The sequence below is a fragment of the Pinus tabuliformis genome, chromosome J (genome assembly GCF_031772625.1).
Source record: "Pinus tabuliformis cultivar Carrire ecotype Pingquan chromosome J, CPIR1, whole genome shotgun sequence".
NCBI classification, from domain to species: domain Eukaryota; kingdom Viridiplantae; phylum Streptophyta; class Pinopsida; order Pinales; family Pinaceae; genus Pinus; species Pinus tabuliformis.
In genome coordinates, this window is record NC_142295.1 from 1,639,383,698 (window position 1) to 1,639,403,742 (window position 20,045).

Genomic DNA, 20,045 nt, shown 5'->3' on the forward strand with positions numbered 1-20,045 from the left:
GTGATGGACTTGATGACCTCAATTTCCTCATTGATAGGGATATTAGTGTAGAGGGAGATCACATCGAAGCTCACACGCTTGTCATCTGGATCAAGATTGAAACTCTTTAACTCATTAACAAATGATGCAGAGTCATTGACGAAGGATTCTGTATGGAAAACAAGAGTCTTAAGCTTTTAGGTTAAATATTTAGGAAGAAGATAAGTTGGTCCTCCTATCGTGTTGACAATGGGTCTCATAGGAGCCCCTTCCTTATGAGTATTGAACTTCTTGGACTGCTTTAATTTCCATATTTCTTCCAGATGAGTAGATTTCAGTGCCAAGCATGCGACGATCCTTAACCAGAGGGGGGCAAATATCTAATTTGAAAGTTCCAAATGAAGAGACAACAAATTAAGAGAAATGAAATCCAAATCCTTTCTCACCCTGCCAATCTCCAGACAAACCAATGTCATGCTATCATTAAGAAAAATACGACAGCCACTAGAATTATAAAGACAATGCTTAATCTGAGGGAACAGAGGAATAAGGGAAGAGTCTCTACATTGTTTTAGAAAAGCCATATATGTCTTCAACTTGGAAACCCTTACACAAGACCGTTCAAAGTGATGAACTTTAATAGAAGTGGCCCTTCTGTATTAGGTAGTAATTTCTATATTCAAGCTTCTATGATCGATAATGAATTAAGCAAAGTCTTTCCACAGAAATCGCATAAGAGAAATTTTTTGTCGACACATTTTGAACCAACGAGTGTGGTTTATCCTCAGGACCAGATGAAGAGGCACACCATGGAAAACGCTTAAATGGAAAACAATGTAGAGACATAATTTGCAAGTAACGAATATATTTGAACAATAATATTTAAATTATGATATTAATTTATTAATATATTAAAAAGAAATATTATTAAGTAACGGCTACGTTAAACGACTAGTTTTTGAAAAATAATATTTAAGTAATGATATTATTTTATTAATCTATTACAAATATTAATAGGTAACGGCTATATTAAACAGATATTTTTTGAAAAATAATACTTAAATTAATTTATTAAAAACAAATATTACTAGTTTTTGAAAAATAATATTTAAATAGATATTAGTTTATTGATTTATTTAAAAATAGTAATAAGTAACGGTTATATTAAATGACTAGCTTTTGGAAAACAATATTTAAATTAATTTATGAAAACCGACTATTAATATTTTGAAAAATAATATTTAAATTATGATATTAGTTTATTAATTTATTAAAAACAAATATTAATAAGTAACCGCCATATTAAACAACTAGTTTTTGAGAAATAATATTTAAATTAATTTATTAAAAAAATAAAAAAATAAATAAAATAAAAGTCAAACTCTAAAGAAGGAGGGAAGTCAAAAATTATAAAAATGAGTCAATACCCTAATCGAGACAAGATCATTTGATAAATAAAATAATTAATGGAAATAAAATAAAATAAAACAAATATATACACAAGTCAAAAGAATTATAATTATATATATATATATATATAGAGAGAGAGAGAGAGAGAGAGAGAGAGAGAGAGAGAGAGAGAGAGAGAGAGATACAAGGAAAAGTAATCAATAAATAAAATAGGGTTAACAATAAAATATAGGGTTGTGGCCCATTAAACAAATAATAAAAATACTAAAAGGAGTTAAGAACAAATAGGATGACAAAATACATAAAAAAACATGAAGGTTCAAGAAAACAAGCTCTAATGAAGAATAAATAAACAACAAATACTATAAAAAGCATGCCAATACCTACATAGACAAACAAATAAACAAAATAAAACCTAAAAAGAAGCCTAAAAAACTAAGAGGACAAGACAAGGATCTAACTTCTGCTAATATTCCAACCATCATCTCTATTCAAACTATTGGGTATTTTTTCAATTTCTAGGGCCTCCCTCAATTTACGATGATGGAAATGACTAACCCTAGCAATGACTTGGGCATTCTCAATGCAGATGTGATGCCTAGATTTATCTACATGCTCTGCCAAACTAGAGGAGTGGGTCTTTCCATGTTTGATGTCACCAACATGCTCATGAATCCTTTGATTAATTGAGTGACCAATCTCACCAATGTAGCGAGTCCCACAAGAGCATGGGATAACATAAACACCCTTCATATTATTGGGGTCCACTAGGTCTTTTATAGATTTAAGGGAGCTCTGGATGGTATTTAAAGGCCTAAAGGTTGAAGCCTCCTTATGCTTCCTTAGGATCCTCGCAATCTTGTGAGTGGTCCCTTGGATAAAAGGAAGATGAACACCAGAAAATTGATCCTTGGTATCTTTCTTAGCACTAGGACCTTTTTTACCTCTGAGGAAAGCCTTAGTACATTGGTGTCTACTATACCCATTATAAAAGAAAACACTTAGGATATGTGCTTTCTCTTCATTAAGATGGCTTTCATCATAAACTCTTAAAGCTCTAGTCGCTAAGGTGTTGAGAACACCAAGCATTTGAGCTGGGAAATCATGATAGTTAGCATGAAAATATTGTTTCGTATGAGTTTTTAAAGAAATACCTGATGAGAAAAAGAGGCATCATCATTCCTTGAGAGGGGGACATCAAGGAAGAGAAAACTACAATTCATTCAAATTCCATGGTGAACTTCATAGAACTAGATTGATTGTTAAGATGTAGGAAAAACAATTCCAAATTTTCTTTACCATGGGACCAGATGACACAAGTTGCATCCACAAACCTCTTCCACATCTTAGGCAAAAGAAGAGAAGAATATAAGGCCTTCGATTCAAAATCCTCGATGAATAGATTAGCTACCACAGGGGAGAGCGGGCAACCCATGGTGACACCGCATGCTTTCTCATAGAATTCCCCATCGAATGAAAAGAAAGTAGAAGTAAGACAAATACCAACTAAGTAAGCCATATTAGGATTTGTGATGCTCTTGATGACTTCGATGGCCTCGTTGATAGGGATATTAGTGTAGAGGGAGACCACATTGAAGCTCACAAGCTTGTCATATGGATCAAGCTTGAAACTCTTTAACTCATTAACAAATGATGCAGAGTTGTTGACGAAGGATTCTGTATGGAAAAAAAGGGTCTTAAGATTTTAGGCTAAATATTTAGGAAGAAGATAAGTTGGTCCTCCTATCGTGTTGACAATGGGTCTCAGAGGAGCCCCTTCCTTATGAATATTTGGTAGACCATATATTCTGGGGGTAACATGGAAACTTTCAATAAGCTTATGACTGAATGAGCTGACTCAGCTACTATCCTTTACAGCAAGAGCCATACTTTTGAAAATTTTCTTCAGGGGACCCTTGTTGAGTTTCTTGCAGCTCCCGCTATTATATAGGTGGTCCAACATATTCTAACAGTAATCATCTTTATCAAGAATAACCACAACACCACCTTTATTGGCTTTGAGAACAACAATGTTCTTCTTATTATTTAACGACTTGAAAGCATCAAACTCAGGTTTGTTGATGTTGTTCATGGGGCGCTTTGCCTTTCTAAGGACAACTACACAATCTTGACGAATGATATCATTAGTGACATCCGATAAGTCTCTAATACCATATTCAATGTCACAAATGATATCTTCGACCAGGATCTTTTTAGGAGTAAGAAAAAAATTTAAACTTTCTCCAAAAGACTAAAGACAAGGGGATCAAAAGAAAAACTAGAGATATTGACAACCCTATTACTAGAAGAGGAAAGAAAATTAGAACAAACAATATTATCCAAACCTAGAGTATTATTGTTCAAATATAGTTATTACTTGGAAATTTTGTCTCTAAATTGCTCTCTGTTTAAGCCTTTGCCATGGTCTACCTCTTCATCTGGTCCTGATGATGAACCACACTTGTTGGTTTGAAATGCGTTCACCAAAAATTTCTCTTATGTGATTTCTATCGAAAGACTTTTCTTAATTCATTATGGACCACAAAAGCTTGAATACAGAAATTCCTAACCTATACGAAAGGGCCACTGCTATTAAAGTTCATCACTTTCAAAGGTCTTGCATAAGGGTTTCCAAGTTGATAATAGATTTGGCTTTTCTAAAACGATGTAGAGACTCTTCCCTTGTTCCTCCGTTCACTCAGATTAAGCACCCTCTTAATAATTCTAGTGGTTGTTGTATTTTTCTTAATGCTAGCATGGCATTGCTTTGTTTGGAGATTGGCATGGTGAGAAAGGTTATGGATTTAATTTCTCGTAATTTGTTGTCTCTCCATTTGGAACTTTCAAATGAGATCTCTGCCCCCCTCTGGTTAAGGATCGAGTCATGCTCGGCACTGAAATATAGTCGTTTGGAAGAAATATGGAAAGTAAAGAAGTCCAAGAAGTTCAGTAAGCTCTCAGAGAAATTGATCTTGCGGTGTAATGAGTCTAGTTTCCTTCGTGTTCCTTCCAGAAGTAAAATTAATTCTAATAAAATCTCTGCTCTCCGACATTGGGTTGATGGTGTTTCTCACCCTTTCACCATCAAAGGTGAGGATGGAACAATCTCGTATTCACCCTGTTGGATTCCCTCAGGTTCCTTGTCTGTTAATTCTTCTTTGGGTTCTGTTGGTTTTGAAAATAGGGGAAGTGGTTCTGTTAATAATAATTTTCAATTGAATAATAATAATAATGATATTCATTGGTTTAATAGTAATAATAATAGTAGTGATTGCATTTTCACCTCAGATGGGAATAATAATATTAGGAATAATAATAATAATTTATGTTTGGATAATAATAATAATAATAATAATTTGTATAATAATAATATCACTAGGCTTAATAATAATAATAATAATAATAATAATAATATGAATGAGGTTAGTGAGGCTGTTTTCAATTATGATAATTATAATAATTATAGGATTCATAATAAGACTTTAGGTTTGGATAATATTGTTTGTTCTAATTTTCTTGCCTCTTCTAGTAATAGGGTTGTCAATATCTCTAGCTCTTCTTTTGATCCCCCTGCCTTTAGTCTTTTGGAGAAGGGTTTAAATTTTTATCTTGCTCCTAGAAAGATCTCAGTCGACGATATCATCTGTGACATTGAATATAGTATTAGAGACTTACCGGAAGTCACTAAGGATATCATTCATCAAGACTGTGCGGTTTTCCTTAGAAAGGCAAAGCCTCCCAAGAACAACATCAACAAACCTGAGTTTGATGCTCTCAAATCGTTAAACAATAATAAGAATATTGTTTTTCTCAAAGCCGATAGAGGTGGCGCTGTCGTTATTCTTGATAAACAAAATTACCATCGAAAGTTGTGTGAGCACTTCCATAATAGTGGGAGCTATAGGAAACTCAACAAGGATCCCCTCAAGAAAATTTCCAAAAGTGTGCCTCTTGCTATAAAGGCTAGTAGCTTGGTCAGCTCATTCAGTCATAAGCTTATTTAAATTTTCCCTCTTACCCCCATAATCTATGGTCTACGAAGGATTCATAAGGAAGGGGCTCCTATGAGACCCATTTTCAACACGATAGAAGGGCCAACTTATCTTCTTGCTAAATATCTACACCAAAAGCTTAGGCCCCATGTTGTCCATACAAAATCCTTTGTCAAGGACTCTGCATCGTTTGTTAATGAGTTAAAGACTTTCAAGCTTGATCTAGATGACAAGCTTGTGAGCTTCAATGTGCTCTCCCTCTACACTAATATCCATACCAATGAGGCCATTGAAGCTTAAATTCTAACGAGGCCATTGAAGTCATCAAGCGCATCACACATCCCGATATGACTTATTTAGTTGGTATTTTTCTTACTTCTACTTTCTTTTCATTTGAAGGGGAATTCTATGAGAAAACTTGAGGTGTCGTCATGGGTTCCACCTCTCCCCTGTGGCAACTAATCTATTCATGGAGAATTTTGAATCAATGGCCTTAACTTCTTCTCGCCATCTCCCTAAGATGTGGAAGAGGTTTTTGGATGACACTTGTGTCATCTAGTCCCATGGTAAAGAAAAGTTGGAACTGTTTTTCCTCCATCTTAACAATCAATATAGTTCTATAAAGTTCACCATGGAATTTAAATGTAATGGTAATCTTCCATTCCTTGACGTCCTCCTCTCAAGGAATGATTATGGCTCTTTTTCTCATAACGTATTTCGTGAGAAAACTCATACAGAACAATATTTTCATGCTAATTCTCATCATTTCCCAGCTCAAAATCTTGGTGTTCTCAACACCTTAGTAACTAGAGCTTCAAGAGTTTCTAATGAAAACCATCTCAATGAAGAGAAAGCACATCTCCTATGTGTTTTCGTTAATAATGGGTAGAGTAGACACCAATGTACTAAGGCTTTCCTAAGAGCTGAAAAAGTTCCTAGTGCTAAGAAAGATAGCAAGGATCGATTTTCTCGTGTTCATCTTCCTTTTATCCAAGGGATCACTGACAATATTGAGAGGATCCTAAGGAAGCATAAGGTGAATTCAACCTTTAGGCATTTAAATACCATCCGGAGCTCCCTTAGATCTGTAAAAGACCTAATGGACCCCAAGAATATGAAGGGTGTTTATGTTATCCCATGCTCTTGTGGGACTCCCTACATTGGTGAGACTAGTCACTCGACTAATCAAAGGATTCGTGAGCATGTTGTTGACATAAAGCATGGCAGGATCTGCTCCTCTACTTTGGCAGAGCATGCAGATAAATGTAGGCATCACATCTGCATTGAGGATGCCCAAGCTGTTGCTAGGGTTAGTAATTTCCATCATCATAAATTGAGGGAGGCCCTACAAATTGAAAATGACCCAATAATTTGAATAGAGATGATGGTTTGAATATTAGTAAAAGTTGGGTCCCTATCTTGTCCTCCTAGTTTTTTAGGCTTGTTTTTGGGATATATTTGTTTGTTTGTTTATCTATGTAGGTATAGGCGTCCTTTTTATAGTATATGTTGATGATTTATTCTTCATTAGAATTTATTTTCTTGATCCTTCGTATTTTTTATGTATTTTATCATCATATTCATTCTTAACTCCTTTTAGTATTTTTGTTATTTGTTTAATGGGCCTCAGCACCATATTTTATGGTTGACCTTGTTTTATTTATTGATTACTTTTCTTTGGATATATATATATATATATATATATATATATATATATATATATATATATATATATATATATATATATATATATATATATATATATATATATATATATATATATATATATTTCTTTTGACTTGTGTATATATTTGTTTTGTTTTATTTTTTTCCATTAATTATTTTATTTATCAAATGATCTTGTGTCGAATAGGGTATTGGCTCGTTTTTATAATTTTTTACTTCTCTCCTTTAGAGTTTGACTTTTATTTTATTTATTTATTTATTAATTTTTAATAAATTAATAAACTAATATCATAGTTTAAATATTATTTTTCATCACTCTTAGTTACTTATTAATATTAATATTTAATTGTTAATAACATTATTAATTATTAATATTATTAGTAACAGTGATTGTTATGAATATTATTATTATTTACTAGTAATGATTATTAATCCATGGGCTTGGGTAGAAGCGTTGTGGATTATGCGATCTCTGACATCTATATCCTCAACCATATTATAAACTTTGAGCTTCTTAATGGGTATGAACCTAAATCTGACCACAACCCTTTGTCTTTATCCCTCAATCTTGCTATGCATACCACCCACATGCAAGAGAACAATGAAAGCAAAAGTCACATTCACTTCGATAGAAGTAAGGTCGTCCTTTTCTTAAGGGGTTTGGAAAGGAATTTAAGCTCCGTGACTTACAATAACAACATTGATCAAATCTATTTGCCATTTTAATACTACCCTTTCCACCACCATTAGCAATCTCTCTAATAAGACTTTGTATAAGAAGAATAATAGAACTTCCAATCCTTGGCATGACAAAAGCTATAAAATTTCCAGGAAAGCAATGAGAGACGCCGCTAATGAAAGCATTAAGATCCATAATATAAGTATATACAAAGCTCTCATTAAGAGGAAGAAGAGGTCATATATTAATAAGAGATGAGCATTTTCTTCACCTTTCTAAAGTTGCGCCAAGAAAGTTTTGGCAAAATGTGCTTGTTCATAAAACTAAAGACAATCATTCTATCCCCCTAGAAAATTGGGATAACTATCTTAAGAAGTTGTATGACTCTCTAGAACCCATGGGTGCCATCTTAAACACTCCTATTAAGGATTATATTTTTTCTCTGGAAGACGTTGAGTCTGGGATTCATAAGGTTGCTAATGGGAAAGCCAAAGGTATTGAAGGTTACCAAGCTGAGATCTTTAAAATGGGAAAATCTATCCTCATTCCTCATCTCCACAAGATTCTCAATTTGGTTGTAAAGCATGACCTTCCTAGGCTTTGGATGCAAAGCTTTATTGTGCCTATCTTCAAAAATGGGGACAAAAGCGTTTCCTCTAACTATAGGACCATTATGATTAGCCACATCCTAGCCAAGCTTTATGGGCTCATTCTGGAAAAAAAACTTAGCCTTTGGCTTGAGAACTAGGGTAAAAGAGCTGAAGGGCAAGCTGGTTTTAGGAGACATCACTTGACCATCGACCACCTTGTCACCCTTAAGATCATTGCAGAGAAATGTCACAACAGTAAAACCAATCTTTTTTGTTGTTTTGTGGACTTTAGTAAATATTTCAACACTGTCCCTTGAGATAAGCTCTAGGGAAGGCTTGAAAAGATCATGGTTCCTCCTGAACTGAGGATTGTTGTGATCTACCTCTACGAGACAGTCATTGCCAAGTTTAAGACCAACGAAGGGTGGTATAAATATATTAAATGCAATATCGGGGTTAAGCAAGGTTGTCCCATTTCCCCTACCCTTTTTGGTATTTACATCGATAAACTAGAGGAGTGTCTGGAAACTGCAGGCTGCAAAGGCACCGAGCTCACTGGTATTATCATTACTCTTCTCCTTTATGCTGATGATATCGTTCTTCTTGCAAGGGGACACGATGATCTAGACAATAAGCTTAAGACACTTCATGTCTACTGCTCCCAGATGGGTATGATAGTTAATACCGACAAGACAAAGGTCATGATCATTAAATCCAAAAAGATCACCCACGATAGTTTTGTTTATGATAATCGTTGTCTTGAGCATGTTTCTTCTTATAAATATTTGGGTATTGACTTTCATCATCAACTCAATTGGAATTATAGCAACGAGAAAAGAATTATTGGAGGTTGGAAAGGTTATTATGAACTTGAAAACAATTGTGAGTTAATTGTTACATTTGCAGTAAAAAAAAGTTCCTCTTTGAGACTCTCGTCACCCGTGTTATCGTATACTGATGTGAAGTTTGGCGGTGCAGTATATCTAGGGAGTCGTGGAGATTAAGATGATCCAAAAGCAATTCATAACCTATAACCTCAAGATTAAGGGAAATACTCCCTATCCTATTATCTTGATCGAAGCTGGGATGTCCCCCATTGAACGTGTGACCATGTTTAGATATCTGATGTATAAGAAGAAGCTTCACAATATGGAATCCAAGAGGCTCCCAAAACTTGCTTCTAACTGTTTCAAAACCCCCACCTCCACCTTAAGTGCAGGTGGCATCAGGATGCTCAGTCTTGGCTCAACGTTTGGGGGATTAAGGAGGAGATCATCATGCTCGAAAGCAAGGACAATATCAAAGATACTATTACCTCCAGTTTTATGGACAAGATGTGGGATGTTAAGGAATTGGAGGGTACAAGGAAGCTAAGGTACTATAAAGAGGTGATCAACCCCACCCTCGATAACCAAAATTATCTTTCTATGTTGACTAGCACTAAGAAGAAAATGAACAATGCTAGGATTAGAACTAACACTCATAAACATCAGAGTGAGATCGGGCGGTAAGACTCCTTGGGATGATAGAATTTGTGAGATTTGTGAAACTAAGAAGGTGGAAGATGAAAATAACTTTCGTTTAGATTGCACAGCTCTTGCTCACATCCGCTCTCAATTCCCTAACATCAGTGACACCTCCAATCTTCTTGACATATTAAGCCAACTCAACTACAGCTATCTTGGAACACCTCTTTCCATGCTCTTTGATCATAAAAACAAAATTTTAAAAAATGACAATTAGACTCTCTTTTCTTGAAGTCCCATAAACCACATTAATCTTAGTGAAAGTTAATCATCATCATATCATCATTATTAATAATTAATACTATAATTAATAATATTAATATTAATTATTAATATGATATACACCTATCGACTTCTTGCGCAATCTTCTCCCCATTATTTTCTGAACTCTCGAACAACGCATCCAGTATTTCTTCTCCGAAATGGTGTTTTATCAGGCTTTGGGTCACTGATCTCAATTGCTTCTCAAGTTTTCTTCCATACGCATCCTTTACAGAGTCTGAGAGCACCGTCATGCCTTCCATCTCCTCGGTAATTCTATCTGATTTTCTTAGCAGCTCCAAGCGTAATATTTCAAATGAACCCTCTCTGGTCACCTCGCTGCTCGCTTCCACTCGACATGTTAACCTTCGAATTCACAATCGAATTTTAATAAGTCGTCGGTGCGGAGTTTAATCACCATCCATTTACTTATTCAAATTATGTAGATAACTATGACTCCTTAAAATTGTCAATTTGTAGAAAGAGTTATTAAATTTTAATAATCCTCCGGAAATAAGATTTCTATTCGTTGAACTCCAAAATATTTCTGAAATTCGCAGTCCATATAAGTTCAGGGGCGCAGGTCTAGCATGCGCTTTTTATTCAACTTTCACGTGCTTGGAAAGTATAAATTTCAAAACTCTATGTTGCAACAATGTGAAAGGCAAGATATTGTGGATTAAGTTTAGTGACTCTTGATCCATGATGGATCCATTTGAGGGCATGTGACTGCCAACTAAACGCGTTAATGTCAATACCAAAACATGGCAATCAAGCATCTCCGTATTTTGATTTTTAGAGTCCTGTTTAGGGGTAGAAAGTTGGGTGAACTTTTTTTTTTTAAATTCTAATGTATTATGGTCGTGGCTGAATTTTTCAGTATGTAAATTCTGAAATATTTTGTGGATTTTTCTATAAAAATATTTAAATATTTAATGGTTTTATAGCATTTTTAAAGAAAATTTGGTTTACTGTTCAAAGGAAAATAAAATGGAAATTGATAAATACATTTATTTATAAAAACAGAAAATAAACTTATATGTAAAATTTAGTCTCTAAAACTTTCTTTCAATATTTATAAAAATATTTTGATTAAAACAAATAAATTAATGTTAAATAACTAAATAATTTTTTAAGCCATTACAATTTCAACCATGTAGATTTATAAATTCAACCATTATCATGTCTCATTTATTTAAAAATCTAAAAAAATTAAGGGTTATGCAAATCTAGTATGAGAACGAATTAAACAAAATACTTAAAAATTTAAGAGTTGTACAAACCTAAAACTAGAATAAATTAAAATAGTGCAGCCATGTAAATTAAATGGTCCATTACATGATACAACTTAAGTTGCTAAAATAAAATAAAAAATAAGAAAATGAATTAAATTATAACTTTATTATTATTATTATTATTATATATTTAAAAACATAGAACAACATTCTTAATCATAGAGATTTAGTCTCACTTTACCATGGAGATTCTTAATATGGAAATATATTTTGTTATAATACTATGGGATAATACCATGGTTTATCAATACAACATGCCCAAAAAACGATAACTCGCTTCATATGACACTTATTCATATGACATTTTTTAATTAATCTATTTGATTAAAAGGAAGAAAATGGCATAACAACTTAAGATCACTTCTTCTTTTTTGTAAGTCAGTAGAAGTATATTATATCACAAAATTACATAAGATACAAAAGGTCTATCTAACTAGACAGAACATCGAGCTTAACGCTTGATCGACCAAAAAGACTACACTAAGCGCTAGCAGGAAATAGGCTTGCAACTGAAGAAACAAGCCTATCAATGACACTAACAAACTCCACATTCTAAACTTTCATAGTTATTTCGAAACTTTGAAAAGGCTAACCACGCAGGGTTGCCTGAACAAGGAAGAAAAAACTAAAGAGTGTATAGGAGGGCCCAAAGACACCAGACATATTCAAACATAAAAAAAGATGCCATCAAAGGATGGCGGGCGCAAAAGAGAGTGTGAAGATGCAATTACAGATCCAATTCCACATACTCTTTGCTGGTGGCACTCGGGCCGGCTACTGCACTTTCACATTCTGGTTTTGGAACTTTCTAGGAATCCTAGTGCTTAACCACATGAGCATTGTTGTCTTCTGCAGGAACATCAACCACAATGTTCATTCCCTGTCAGATAGAGAGTTTAAAAAGCCTGATGAAGGCCCCCAGATTTTCCGACAGCATTTTGAGTTTCTCTATAAGTGACTTCATGCAGATTTCCAGTGAATCTAGCCTTGCTAATTTTTTAGCCGATGCAAGTGATGTGGCATAGTATGCCTCTTTCATGGCTTCACCCCACTTGCTAAGAGCTTTGGCCAGCATGGTTTTCATGTGCCAAACTTCACTCTGAGTTCGCACAAACTGTGTGGCTCTAGTGGTTATGGTTCCTGGGTCCAAGATCCACTCCATCTCTTCCTCCATTGTTTGCATGTCGAGCCTTTCTTGTTCCTCATTAACTCCTACTTCTATCTCCTCTATTTTATTCTTCCCTTTAGTAGAGACCAATGATTCATAAGCCTCTTGGGATTTTTTCAGCTCTCTGTTAGCGGACACATTCCGACTACCACCGTTTGTCATTGTGTTGTTGCAGGTCTCAGAAGGAGTTAAACATGCTTCAGAAAACAAGACAGAGTACACAGGATGAAGAATCGGGCGAAGGGCATAAGATGTATGAACCCTCTGCTAAATCATCGTAACTATAGTTGAGGGTTGAGTGTAATGGATTATGCTCTTTAGCAATGCCTTCTTAGGTCCCCAAACTCTCACATAATTACTCCCCTTTATTTTTACGATTGCCGTCCCATGCCTTCAATTCGGGGCCACTGAGTTGCCATGCTTATAGCTTCTTGTCATGGGCCACGTGCCATCTGTTGCGCCTTGTGTCCTCTAACGTTCATTCTTCTGCGAGATTTCCTTCACCTCCCAATGTGAGTAATGGTACCTCCCCTCACAATTCCAATTCGGGGCATAATGACCTGGGAAGTGAACATTAATGGCTGTCTTCATTCGTTATTGATGCGCGCTACCATGGTACTACTGAACCCTTCCTCCCTGTACAGAATGTCCTTTCTTGAAAGTTGTAAACACTTGTCCTAAAGTTTTTTGCATGTGACATCATGCCAACAAGTGTCCAGGTATGTATTTTGATGATTGATCCCATAGTTGGCTAGGCAGTGCGCTACCACATTTTCCGTTCATCTCACTGCTTGCAGAATGACTCCGTCGAGGATTGGGAGGTGCTCTGAAATGAGCTCTGTAACTTTGGCCAGCCTCTAGTGCTTCGTTACCTTTCCAGGTTTCAAACCAATCTATAATTTCCTTGCTACATTAATTGCCAGTAGAGAATCCCCTCCTACCACCGTAGCTCCTGTTCCCAAGCAAATTAGTACTCGGAGACCCTACTCTAATGCCGCGAATCTTGTTTCATTGTTGGTGGCCTCTCCCATGAATTGACTGAAAATATGTAGAATTTCACCTTTGTGATTACGAAGGACACCTCCTAGGCCCGCCGGTCCAGGATTACCCCGAGAGGCCCCATCAAAATTCAGTTTGTGAAAACCTAGTTGTGGGTGTTGCCAAGCGGTAATGGAGGGGGCTTGTTGTTGTCGTTGCTTAGACAAACTGGAATTGGTACCTGCCACGATTCCAAACATCTGCAAAATTTGTATGTCAATAAGAGATAGTTCAATGTCATGCTCGGCTTTCCACCTGGTAAGAGTCGTTTCCCTCATGTTTTGCAGTATGGTAGCTTTGATAATCTCTATAGATTTAGCCTCATTTTGAAACACTCTTCTGTTTTTTTCTTTCCATATTGACCAAACTACGAAACCAGGGGTTAATTTCCATAAAGTATTAACTGTTTGAGACTTGGCATAATTATTTCTCCAATTTGCTATGCTTTCCTGTATTGAATTTCTGTTCCTGTCCATGTTTTTAAAGATTGTCTCCATCCAATTCCATAGTCTTTCAGTCCATTCACATTCATTAAGGAGGTGATTCATTGATTCCTCCTCATTTTCACACAGGGGACAATGTGAGGGGCCTATGAATCGTTTTTCGTAGGTTTTCCTAGGTAAGGGTTCTACAGTGCATAAAGAGCCATAGAAAGGTTTTAATCTTCGGCCATAGCTCTACATCCCAGACCCTGTTGTGCCAATTGACTTTTTCTTCTTGGTCTCTTTCTTCTATATGTGATCTTGCCTCTTTTAGGGTGAAGGTACCCCCCTTGAGCTTTCCCCAACGCAGTTGATCTGCATCTTGAGAGTTTCGGATTTTCCTTTTAGCACGATTTGTTTGCAAAGACATCATATTATTATCCCTTTCTTCTGAATGCAAAGTGTCATTAAAGATCCATTGTTTCCATGGCTGATTCATTGTGTCAGGACTCCAGTAATGATTTACTATTATCTTTCATTGTTCCTGGTGTCTTCTTTGAATAGTGAGGAAATTAGGGAATTCAAGTTTAGGCAATTGCTACCAAGCATCCTCCCAAAACAAAGCAGTTTGTCCATTACGGACTTCCAAAAAAATATGCCCCTTAATTATGCTTTGATTTTCTCTCGCTAAGTTCCAGATTGGAGAACCTTATGGAGGTTCCTGGATCCTGATCACATTCTAAGGGCTATAATTGTCCGCATACTTGGCTTTCCAATGTTTGGCCCAGGGAATGTTCGGTTCTTTTACCCATCTCCACCATAGCTTGGCTCCACAAGCTCTGTTGACGGTGTAAGGGTCATGTAGGCTTAACCCATCGAGGAGCTTGGGTTTGCAAATGTTCTCCCAGGCCACTAGGGACCATTTCTATTTAACAGAGTTTCCCGACCACAAGAAGGCTTTTTGGATGAGTCTTATTTTCTGAAGCACACCTTTTGGAGCAGGGAGAATGGATAGCATGTAATGAGGTAAGGCCTGGAGGACAGATTTTGTGAGGACAAGGTGGCCTACAAAGTTAAGGGCTCTGTGGGTCCAATGATGACAGCGCTTCTCCAAATTGGAGAGCATTTTCTCCCAATGAATTTTTTGCCATGATTTGTCAGTAAGAGGAATACCTATGTATCTGGAAGGAAGGTTACACCTCTTGAACCCGAGGATTTTAAATAGATTTTTCTGGACTGTTATAGACATTTTTGGGCACTACAACCCCAAGCATGAAATGTCCATAAACCAAGGGCTCTCAAGTCCTTAAAAGTGTTGTTCTAACCCCTAAAGGAACAAGGTCAACTGATTACAGCTTCTCCGAGAAGTTCTCCATAAAAAATTGCTTAGAATTGGTCAAAACAGGATCATTTCAGCTCCTCCATAGGCAAAGTGCATTTCATCTCACCTAAATACACTGTGTGGGTGCATTTCATTTCAAAAAGCCCTTCTATGGGGTGCGATGGGCGAGAAGTGACAAATGGCAGTGTCATTCCACAAGGTGGAGAGGCATGGAATCTTCCATAAACTTCTCCTGTGACACTTGCCTCTCTAAATTTGACCAAGGATGAGTAAGATATCATCAATATCCAAGTGGAAGCAAGAACTATCAGAGGGAAGACACTAATCAAATCACAAGCTGACTCATCCCCCTTATAGATATCTATATATGGATCCCTCATCCAAGAGATCCAAAGGCTGGAATTTTGCATATTGTAGGGAATTGTTGTTGGTTTATTGAGACAACATCAGAGTGTTGGGTGATCTAAGCTTTGTATGAGGTGAAGAGGGGCTTACTTGCTGAGAGGATGATGCTGGGTCTGAACAACTGGTTGTAACTCCCTTGGCTTTTTCTTGTTTATCAATAAAAGCTATTCAAGTTTTCCTCCATACTCTTGTGTTATTTATGTTTTATGCATTTGTACGGTCAATTTACATCTGATCCTAGATTGTTTATGATTATAGATCCATGTTCTTGTATAGTGCTATGCTACTCTGATCTTATAGGTACTCTGTGAAGCTGGGCGTATGAGGGAGCAAGTAGTGAAAGACTATCAAGAAAGAGAGGAATCGAACTAGGAGATTAGCGTAAGACAGAGGTTGGTCTTCTTTGTTCTTCTCTCATCTATATTTCATAAAGGAAAAATGAAAGTAGCTTTACTTTGTTTGTTTCTAAGGTAGCTATCACACCTTAGTGGGATAAGCAGTTCTGTGTAGACACTTTTCCCTGTAACAAAATGGCGACTCCGCTGGGGACGAATTAGTTTGTTTGTTTATCTTCCTTGTTGTTTATTTTATAAACTTACAGACGGAGCCTGAAGTCGAGCCAGGTAGCTTTCAAACTGCATTTGCTATGCAAATGCAAAGTAGATAAATGTCGCTTCAGTCAATCTCCGGGATTTGTTTATGACTTAAACAACTGATTCACAAACTCTCTAATTGCCCTCGTGGTAGCTCTTAGAACCTCCTTAGATCTACCCCTGATTGTTGCATTACTGATTACCATTTTCTCGGCCAAAACCCATGAACTGAACTGCAAACTGTGACCCAGAACCCAAGCAAAGTCTCGTCTCTGACCCAGCGTAGGTACTGTTCTGTGAATTTAAAATTCAGCGCACTTTCCGAGTGTAGTAGGTGCGCTGCATTTCAAATTCCCTGTGTTACAGGTGCACTGATCAGACTAGGCATTGTTCAGTTTTGGTTTCTGTGATTCATTCTTTCCAGTTCTATTCATGAATTTTGCTGCCTGTAATCAGTATATCTCTGTTTGAAACCCCTTTTCCTTGCCGTTATTCTGCCTCCGTTGTACAAAATAACTGTAAATGTTTTTGTGTATTTGTTGAGTCATTTTCAGTTCTCCTTTGCAAAAAGTAACGTAATTGTACTATCGTCCTTTGGTTTGAAAGTGTCGTAAGTGTCGTTTTCAGTCATAGGAAAGAGTTTGGTTGCTGTAGATAGTCGATTATCCTATTACCATTGTATTTGGCATGAATTTGTAGTTTTTCTAGTGTCAAAAACAAGTATTCATTTCCAAATCGTAAAATGTTTTGATTGTCTCCATTTTTTATTTTGAAAAGAAACTTGTTAATAATTGTTGCTTGAAAAGTAACTCTGATTTGTGCATTAGCTTTCTTTTTACCATTCACATACTAAGAAAGCCAAAAAAAAATACATGCATGTGCATTTGCATTTAGACTGTTTGATTGGTTTGATTTAGGACTGCGCATTTAGAGTGTGCTCTTTGCTCTTTGTGAAAGAATATTGTCTCTCTTTCCTTAGTAGCTAGGATTTTCATTGCACAAAGAAGATAAAAGACTGTTTATCATCTTAGATTTCATTTTAGGAATTATACATCTACATCTCGCGTTGAACCTGAAAGGAAAATTTCTTAAACAAGAGCAACTATAAAATAGATTCAATGAATCTAACAATGCTTTGGAACCTAACGCACAACATTTAGAAGTCTAGGCTAGAGACATATTCTGGCATTGTAAAGCCTGGTAACTATTGTTCTCACTGATGGTTGGGTGATTCCTCCACTTTGAGACAATAAGTGCCAGTACGGACTTGTGCTCCCACGTACTGTCGAGTATATTTTGGGAGACCACAATAGGCTTAATCCTTTATCCATAGGAAGCTGTGTCTGCCACCCTATCGATCGCAATGCACTGAACACAGCATTCGGGAAGATTGATTGTCGTACCGTAAAAAGTATTCTGCAGTTTTGCGATTGGTTTGGTAATCCCTCTACCTAGATTTCCATAGCAGTCCCTTTCGTTCCTTTTCAGACTCCTTAACGGAAAAGGTCCATCTAAGCACTTGTCACTTCAGGCTCATTAAAAATCAAAGGCAATTAGAGTCATCTTTTGTTTTTCTCAACTCTTAAAAATTGAAAAACAAGTTGTGTCAAAGCGTCTAAAATTTATTTTAAACGGAATAATCATCACCCTTTCCTACGTTGATCTTAGGTTGAGAAAATGGAACCCACCAACCAAGGAATTCCCCTTGGGGGAAATCCTAGTCCCTTCTCCTCATGGGGAGATGTTAGTGCACCCCATATGGCCACATTGTCGCTTCCAGGATTGGCAATCGGCTTGCCCGTATGGCTCTTCTCAATCTCTGTCGTTCAGAAAACCGCAATTCCTGAACAATCGAGTCAACAACTAGAAGAACCCAGAGTTACCCACCAACCTTCTACTTCCTCCAATTCTTCCTCTCCTCCTTCCTCTTCACCTGATGGGGCTGGTAAAGCCAAAAATCAAGTATCTGAGAAGAAGAAGGAAAAGAAGAAGAAAGAGAAGAAGAAGAAGAAGCCAAAAGCGAAAGGGGGCAACCAAGCATCGTCTAACGAAAATCCACACACTGCGCTGACCAGGCCTAAATCGCCATGTGTCATTTGCAAAGGAGACCACTATCATAGAGATTGTCCCTCCATCCCTCGGATCTTAAGGGACTGGTCTCCTCGTTTGCACAACCCGGTGTCGTTAACCTTTAATAATCATGTTGAAAGCACACCGTCGACTAGTGAAAGTGAAGCCCCAGGACAAAAAGGAAAATATAGATTTCCTTGTAAACTGTGCAAAGGTGACCATGCCGTCCACCGTTGTCCCTTCTTAGACGAGGCTAAAAGAGTTTTGGACGATCGTCCAGTTTCACCATTACAACTTCCTCATGGATATAAAAAACTCTTGCCGAGTCTGTCACTAGTTGAAAAGCCGGCTGACCCGCCCAGGTGATCGGCCGAAGCATCTACCATTGAAGACAAACCATCTAAACCCATACCAGACGAAAGTCAAAAGGTCAAGGCGGCAGTTGACCCGGTCTTGCCTTCAGAGGTTCCATCTTCAAATGATACAGTCACAGAAGAGAATAAGGATGACATTGTCCAAATTCTTTTCGTAAGCACAAACTCCGATGAACATGGGGGCAATTTACCCATTCCTTTACCGCAGGAAGGAAGTTCGTCAGAGTCGTACCTGGCCGTCTATTCGGTCCCACCTCCAAGCAACCTAGTTGTCTCCTTCAACTGGAATCAACTAGGCAGACCCCGTTTACCGGCTAGTGTACCATTCTGAATTATTGCTCAAATATATAGAATGGTTATGGCTGGTACCATCATAGATGAAGGGGCTTATGTGAGTATCCTTTCCTCGACTGCTTGGAAAGCGCTTGGTTCGCCATCGCTTTTGCCTGAGATGAGAAATCTAACAGGCTTTGACAAAGGAACCAGTCGACTGTTAGGGATCCTTCCCAATGTGCCCATAACATTGAGAGGGAAAACCGTTCACATGAATGTAATGGTAGTTCAAGGACCCCTGGATTATAATCTACTCCTTGGGTGAGACTATATTTATTGCATGGGAGCGATTGTCTCCTCACTCTTTAGAGTAATGTGTTTTCCGCACGAAGGAAGAGTGGTCAAGCTCGTAGACTAGCTTTCATTTCCCGGATCATGCGGAGCAAATAGTCATATGGCATCCCTGAATGGTCTTTTCACACAAGGAATGTCTCATCAATCTCCAGTCCATCCACCTGATGAGCGATTGTCTCCTCACTCTTTAGAGTAATGTGTTTCTGCACGAAGGAAGAGTGGTCAAGCTCGTAGACTAGCTTTCATTTCCCGGATCATGCAGAGAAAATAGTCATATGCCATCCCTGAATGGTCTTTTCACACAAGGAATGTCTCATCAATCTCCAGTCCGTCCACCTGATGAGCGCGAGTAATTCAGGGGACATGACTGAAACCCAGGGGGCATGCACCCTGGTCTGCTTCGGCAGGAAAACTTCGGGTATAGGATAGGTTTCCACGAGAGATATATGACTGGACTGTACTCCCGTCCGTGATTGGAAGAGGGGGTTAGACTGGAACAAGATTTCCTCGTCAAAGTTATGTGAGTGGAGTCGTCTCTGCCACTCGCCTTTGTCTATTTCGGTAGACATCGCCGAGGAAGTGTTTTGT

General features: G+C 37.2%; 1 protein-coding gene across 1 annotated transcript in view; it reads left to right on the forward strand.

The window, feature by feature from the left end:
• Nucleotides 1-20,045, forward strand: part of LOC149233804 (uncharacterized) — a 190,257-nt gene that overhangs the window by 109,482 nt on the left and 60,730 nt on the right. The gene's annotated exons all lie outside the window — the stretch shown is intronic.